The sequence below is a fragment of the Halyomorpha halys genome, unplaced genomic scaffold, assembly GCF_000696795.3.
Source record: "Halyomorpha halys isolate HHAL.00 unplaced genomic scaffold, Hhal_1.1 Scaffold52.1, whole genome shotgun sequence".
In the NCBI taxonomy this organism is placed as follows: Eukaryota; Metazoa; Arthropoda; class Insecta; order Hemiptera; family Pentatomidae; genus Halyomorpha; species Halyomorpha halys.
The window spans coordinates 310870-317890 of record NW_027104988.1 but is presented as its reverse complement, the minus strand read 5'-3'; the positions used below and the strand labels follow the sequence as shown (position 1 = coordinate 317890).

Genomic DNA, 7021 nt, shown 5'->3' with positions numbered 1-7021 from the left:
CCATCACAGTTTAAACTACGATATCTTTAATCTCGCGTAAAACAAATAATTATCTGTTGCACCAGAATAGTTAACTCAAATCTGGCTGTAAACTTTACCGGCCAGTGATAGAGCAAACATACGTTCAAGTAGATAACCATAAAAGAACCTCTATAGTTTCAGTGGTATCTGTTACCTAGGGAAAGTGTATTGCATCATTTTGTGTCTTTCCTAATTCAATAAAATGGATTTCATCGAGATAGGCGATTTGACAGACGACGAGCACTTCAAAGAAGTAGTTGCTATGGCAATAATGAAAAAAAAAATTCCGTACTCAACCAAATCATTTCATACATTGTTGAAGTACTTTTTTTTGACGATTTCGACTGTCAAAAGTGGCTGTTAAATCAATTTTAAATTTAATTGGACCTAATTTCTTATTAACGATACGAATTGCGGAGTTTAACAGTTATCTCTATTTCAGAGAACTTTTGGTAGGCTGGTTAACAAAACGGTAGGCTGGTTAACAAAACTGTAGACCGGAAACAGTTCACTAAGTTACTCTATTTTTACTAAACTCTTGGACAAATCTGTAGGCTGGTTAACAAAACTGTAGACCGGAAACAGTTCACTAAGTTACTCTATTTTTACTAAACTCTTGGACAAATCTTAGTTTTTCCGGAGATTAGTTCAAACAGCCCTAATGTTATCAAGTCATAAATACAAGTATACAAACTGCAAAGTGCAAGCAATAATACTTATTGTTTCATGATAGGGACGACTATTAGTGATATTATAGGAGTTAAAAATTACAACCCAGTACTGAAGTTGATGAAATTGTTCCAAATACAAACAACAAGGTATTAGTTTATACTTTATCATGAAACGGGGTCCTGACGGTAATACACCATTGCATATTTCAAATGTTACAATGCAGCAAAACTAAACACTACCATACATTTTATCTGATCTCGACACCAATTATTTTCTTACTGTTACTGTTCTAAAAAAGACGTTTATGACTTGTCGTCTGTCACTCTTTGAATGCAACTGTATCTATCAAGTTAAGATGTTTTAGTTCTTTTGTGGTGTTACTGGTATACGATGTTATCAGGGTTAACCAATCCAATAATTTGAAACTCCGAGAAATTTAAAAATTTGAGACTTGAGAACATACTTGTAATAGCAAAAATTGGGGTAAAACATTCCCATAACTCCAGGATGTTACTGTATTCAAAATGGATTATAAACGGTATTTGGGAGTCAGTATTCTAAAAATAATAAGGAAAAGGACAAATACCAGAGTAAAATTTTCTTACAGTTTTGATTAAATTTTTTTAATTTGTTGAAGCAAAACCTCTAAGTATTACAGCAACTGTATACTTTCTCAAAGATATTATTCGATGTTCCTGTTTTTTTTTTTCATTATTTCATATCAAGTTTTTATGAGGGGAAAATGATATGGAGAAAACAGCATTTAATGTAGAATTGGGGCTAAGAATTATAGCGATTATTGTTTGATTTCAATGGGACCTCTGATACTAAAGAGGTTCCTCACCTCTGTTATATAATATTGGTTCTGAAAGTGGGTGCCACATGTGCAACATGATGGAGTCGCGAACGTTTAAAATAATATCATTAAATTAACAATGAGAGTATTAAATTAAAATAAATATTATGAGCGACTTTATTATTGTTCTTTATTTTTTTTAGTGAGATTCATTAATTATTAAATATCAATCAAAATGATACAATGAAGGATGAAAGGGAAAGGTTTGACTATTAACTAGCTTTTCTGGAGATTAAAAATAGAATGTAAAAGTCACAAGAAAAAATGGTCTGGTATAAAAGAAAATTTAGGAAAAAAGAAAAACAAAATTAAATACTTATAAGGATTTTTCCCAGGAGTAATATTTATGAAAACATACAATTTTGATAATGTGCTAGGGTTGTGGAAGAAAACAGTAAAATGGTCATTGGAATGGGCCGAAACGAAGCCAAAAATGTGGAGAATATACAGATGTATAAAATAGAAATTATAAATCAAATTTGAAAAATATTGAGATTTGTCTTCAATCATTGTGATTGATGTTTAATAAAATAAGTAATTTAAAGCTATCATAAAAAAAAAAAATTATGTAGTTTTAAAACTAAATTATTTTTTTTAACGTTTCTATATTATTTCCTTCTATTCTATATCACTTAATTTATTAGAGAAAATAACGAACAAGGTAAGTAATTTTTAAAGTGCCTTGAATTCAGTGAACCTGAAAAAAGGTTTGAAAATCACTATTATATAACTCGACCTTTAAGTCAATATTAAATATAGTACTATTCATGTTTGTGGTAATGTGAGTAGAGAAAATATATTGCTTTTTCAATGCCAATGAATTTGTCACTAAAATATTTTAAGAATTGTTTTAATACAAAATCACTGTTTCTAAAATTTCTTAAATCAGTAGAATAGTTTCGAATATAAAAAAAATATATAATGACATTATCATTAGGGCAGTTGCTTTGGTTTGGCCATAGGCACAGCTGTTCCCAAACCTTTTTGGACGTGACGTTATTCTTGGTCGAAAAACATTTTTAGAGGTAAAACAAATTTTTGGAGCCATTGCCGTAAGATTGGTTTGATATGTAGAAAAAACAGAGAAAATAATGTTAAGTAAACTCTGGAATGTACTATATATTTACTATTTGAAGTTGAATTTTCTTTTTTTCGTAATACTTTCAGAAAATGGAATTCGCACGTGGCAACCCTGGCATACGCTCGGGGCACCCCATAATTTTTTTAGTAAAAATAAAACATAGAAATAATTAAAAATTAAAAAGTATATTAATATTATAGAAGTGGTAGACTTCTCATCGAATAGAGGCTTATATATATTTTCTTTGAAAAGAGGTGGAAGTTCATTGTTTTGTTATATTTTCTTTAAGTTTCAAGAAGTGACTTAAAAAAAAAATTGACTATATTGTTTGTAGTATATAGTATATAGTTTTTTTTTTGTTTTTTTTTATTACAAGCGATGTTAAGGTCTAAACATGTGGGCTGTCAATTACTGTAGAGGTCAGAAAGGTGTGCTCACCCCCTTCCTGCGAGGTGGCAGGGCAGGAAAGGTTCCAAAAACCCTATTAACAACACCTCATAGCTCCATCTTCTGATGCACCCCAACCCCCTCCCTCACACTTCTTTTCGATTTCTGACTGTTTCTCTTATTATTTCACCATTATCTATCGTCTTTAATAATTATTTTTATTTTATCTTATATGCGATACAACACGAGGAGGCCCCTTACCTCCGGATTTAAAATAGCACCATTTAGAATGGATATCTCATAAGTAACAAATAAACCTGTTATCGTAACCTTAAAATACCAAAGGTACTAAAAGGTAAGATCCAACACAAATTACTTTTCTTTCACAGTAATGCACTTATTAATTCACTTTTATTTCTATTTTAGAGGGATCGGGAACAAAAAAAAAAAAAGATGTGCATACTCCTTTCGACTTCTGACTGTTTTCTTATTATTTCACCATTATCTATTATCTTTATTAATTAATGTTTTTATTTTATCTTATATGCGATACAACACGAGGAGGCCCCTCACCTAAATTTAAAAGATTTAAAAATAGCACCTTTTTTAGAATGGATATCTCATAAGCAACAAATAAACATAACAGGTAACCTTAAAATACCAAAGGTAGTAAAAGGTAAGACCCAATACGAATTACTTTTTTTTTTCGCAGTAATGCACCTATTAACTCATTTTTTCTTTCTGTTTTTAGAGGGATCAGGAAAAAAAAATGAAAGATGTGTGAGGAGGCCCCTCACCTCCGGATTTAAAAATAGCACCTTTTTTTTTTTTGTTTAGAATGGATATCTCATAAGTAACAAATAAACATAACAGGTAACCTTAAAATACTAAAGGTAGTAAAAGGTAAGACCCAATACGAAATACTTTTCTTTTCCACAGTAATGCACCTATTAACTCATATTTCTTTCTGTTTTAGAGGGATATGAAAAAAAAAAAGATGTGTACATGAGGATGCCCCTCACCTTCGGATTTTAAAAATAGTACCATTTAGAATGGATATTTCATAAATAACAAATAAACATTACAGGTAACCTTAAAATACCAAAGGTAGTAAAAGGTAATACCCAACACGATTTATTTCCTTTTTCACAGTAAAGCACTCACTAATTCACTGTACCTTTCTGTTTTAGAGGGATCGTGAAAAAAAAAGATGTGTGTCAGAAAGATGTTTTAAGGAGGCCCCTCACCTCCGGATTCCTTCTTTAATAATAATACCATTTAGAATGGACATTTCACAAGTAATAAATAAACATTACAGGTAACCTTAAAATACCAAAGGTAGTAAAAGGTAATACCCAACACGATTTATTCCTTTTTTCACAGTAAAGCATTCACTAATTACCTGTTTATTTACTGTTTTAGAGAGATCGGAAAAAAAAGATGTACACACAATAATAAAAAATAATTAACATAATATAAAGTGAAACATAAATATGTAAGAAGTATTAAAAATATATGAATAATATAAACCAAATAGCAACAAGAAACGTAATATATATACATAAATAATTTTTTTTAAAAATCTTTGACCTTTGACTGAAAAACCAAACAATGTATAATATATACTTCAAATCTGTTGAGTTTTCCATCTAAGCTTGTGAATTGAGAAAAAAAAAATTGAAGATAAATTGAATAAATTGATACGAGACTGGCCAAATTTATACACACTTTATCTAAATACAAACAATGCTGTAAATATCACTTCAAACAGGTTTTTATTTACTTGTTGAACAATGTATTGAACTTTTGACTGTCTTTATCTTGGAGTACTTAGAGAGTAGTTATATATTTATGACTTACATCTTATGACTGAAATAATCTCTGTTTCGATTTATTATTTGTGTTTTTTTATTCATAATTAAACTGTAATTTGTTTAAACAGAATTTATTTGAAGATCTAATTCTTTACTTGCTTCTATCAAGGGATTTGTATTTAATTTTTTTTTCATGCAACAATTTGACAAACGAAATCTATCGTCTTGTTATAAACGAGAGAGAGATGCGTGGTGCAACCTGCGCTAATAGTTTTAGAAGGGCAAATATTTACGAGGTTATGCATTAGTTTTGTTTTTTTGAGAGAGAACTACATTTTTGTGGGGTTTGAATTTTAAAAAAATTCCAAATCAACATGAAACAAAAATAAAATCGGCTATATTTAGCTACTTGAAAGTAATTTTCAAAAGGAATGCCATACCCCAAAGTTGTTGAGATAATTTGATGGGTTCCGGAGGGCTTCCATATTTTAAAGTGTCCGAAGCCTCTCTTAGATTCCAATGATTTAAACAAAGAAAGATTATAATTTTTTTTTTATAGAAAATTCTGTCTACAAGTTCGAATAACCTAACTTAAATCGTAATCTTACTTTCAATAATGAACGTAACGCTTTAAAAAACACAAAGCTTAAATTTCATGCTTCTCTGTTTGGAACCGGACCATAGTCCATGTAAACCTTTTTGATGCTTCTGAGGTCAACCTCTTCTCTTTAAATATTGCCCATCATAGTCTATCTGAATATTTTGGACATCCACATTCTAACTAGATGATCCCTTTCTTCTATCAACCGGGTTGTCAATAATTCCTTTTCTGAATAAAATTACAAATGAAGAAAACCATATAAATTTGAAACATTTACTAAAATGGTTAAATATACCTATTTTAACCCTCCCTATTAAAATATAATGAAATCTAAATATAAATATACATATATTTTTCGACTGATAATAAATTACCTGGGTATCTTTTTATTGTTCTGGTGTGAACAAACTTTACTTTGTCCTAAAGCTGAGTAGGAGGCGGTAACATTTTTCTTTTGGTCCAGTTCCTTAGAGGTTCAGGATCCTACTGGCATTCGGTTGTTTCTGATAAAGCTATTAAAGAAGGATTATATTCTAATAAACAATCTCACAGAGAAAAACAGAAAACTATCGTGAACTTTGAATGTTTGAATGTTTTATAGTCACTTAAAACAAGAATAAATTTTCTAATAGATCAAATCGAGTGGCATAAATATTAAGATAGACAACAATTTTAAATAAATAAATTTATATGTGTTTAATTAGTAATTAAATGCATTGGATTATAAATTAAGAAAATTATGGTTGTATAATTGGTGATAATCGACTTCTTTCTTATATTATTAAGAAAGTATATAACCCGTTTTTCGCATAAAAAAAAAATTAATCGAGGCATCTCCCACTTTTAATTATTATCGCACTTTGCATCAACATCTATTACCAGAAAATATTATACATATTTTACAGGAAATTTCCAAGGATTAGAGAGAGCTACTTACGTCATAACAAGTCAAAATATTACGAATGAAATAAGAGTTTAATTTACTATAGTAAATTCATCACCCAATTTTTTTAACAAGCCAATGAAATTGGCTAGAAGTAATTATCACATAATAGTACAAAGCATGTTATTAGAATTATTAAAAATTGTTACAGTATTTGTAAAAATGGTGTACAGTAACTAAGACACTGGCTTATTGTTGTGCAGTATAATTATTTTTTTGAATATCACAAATTAATAAAATGAAGTAAACTATTGTAGCATTCACTTGAACGAAATAAGTTATATTAAAATCACATCAACGTTTACCTAAAGGAACAAAACTCATAAGCATACTCGATTGATAGGACAGATTGATATTCCGTTCTTTACTTCCACTTACCTAAATATGTATAGAGTATATAGTAAGAGGAAGTATTAAAATTTCAAATTCGAGTTTTCGACGGAAATACACGCTTTGAGGTCCCCTGAGTCCAAATTACAATGTCTCACAAAATGGTCTGTCTGTGTGAACAGCCCAGCTCAAAAACGAAAAGCCAAGTAAACCTTAATTAAATACTTAATACATGTATATGTAATTACAATATTTAATATATGCCTGGGATGTGACAACGCCTTTTTCGATAAAATCGAGTGCATAAAAGTGCCAG

The 7021-nt window shown here is 29.7% G+C and overlaps 1 protein-coding gene across 1 annotated transcript in view; it reads right to left on the bottom strand.

Annotated features, from left to right (window-relative positions):
- LOC106691913 (juvenile hormone epoxide hydrolase 1) overlaps positions 1-5946 on the bottom strand; it is a 27125-nt gene extending 21179 nt beyond the window's left edge. Inside the window, exon 1 of the mRNA XM_014437823.2 lies at positions 5807-5946. The gene's annotated coding sequence lies outside the window, so the exon portion shown is untranslated. The remainder of the gene's footprint in view (positions 1-5806) is intronic.
- Positions 5947-7021: the final 1075 nt, after the last annotated feature.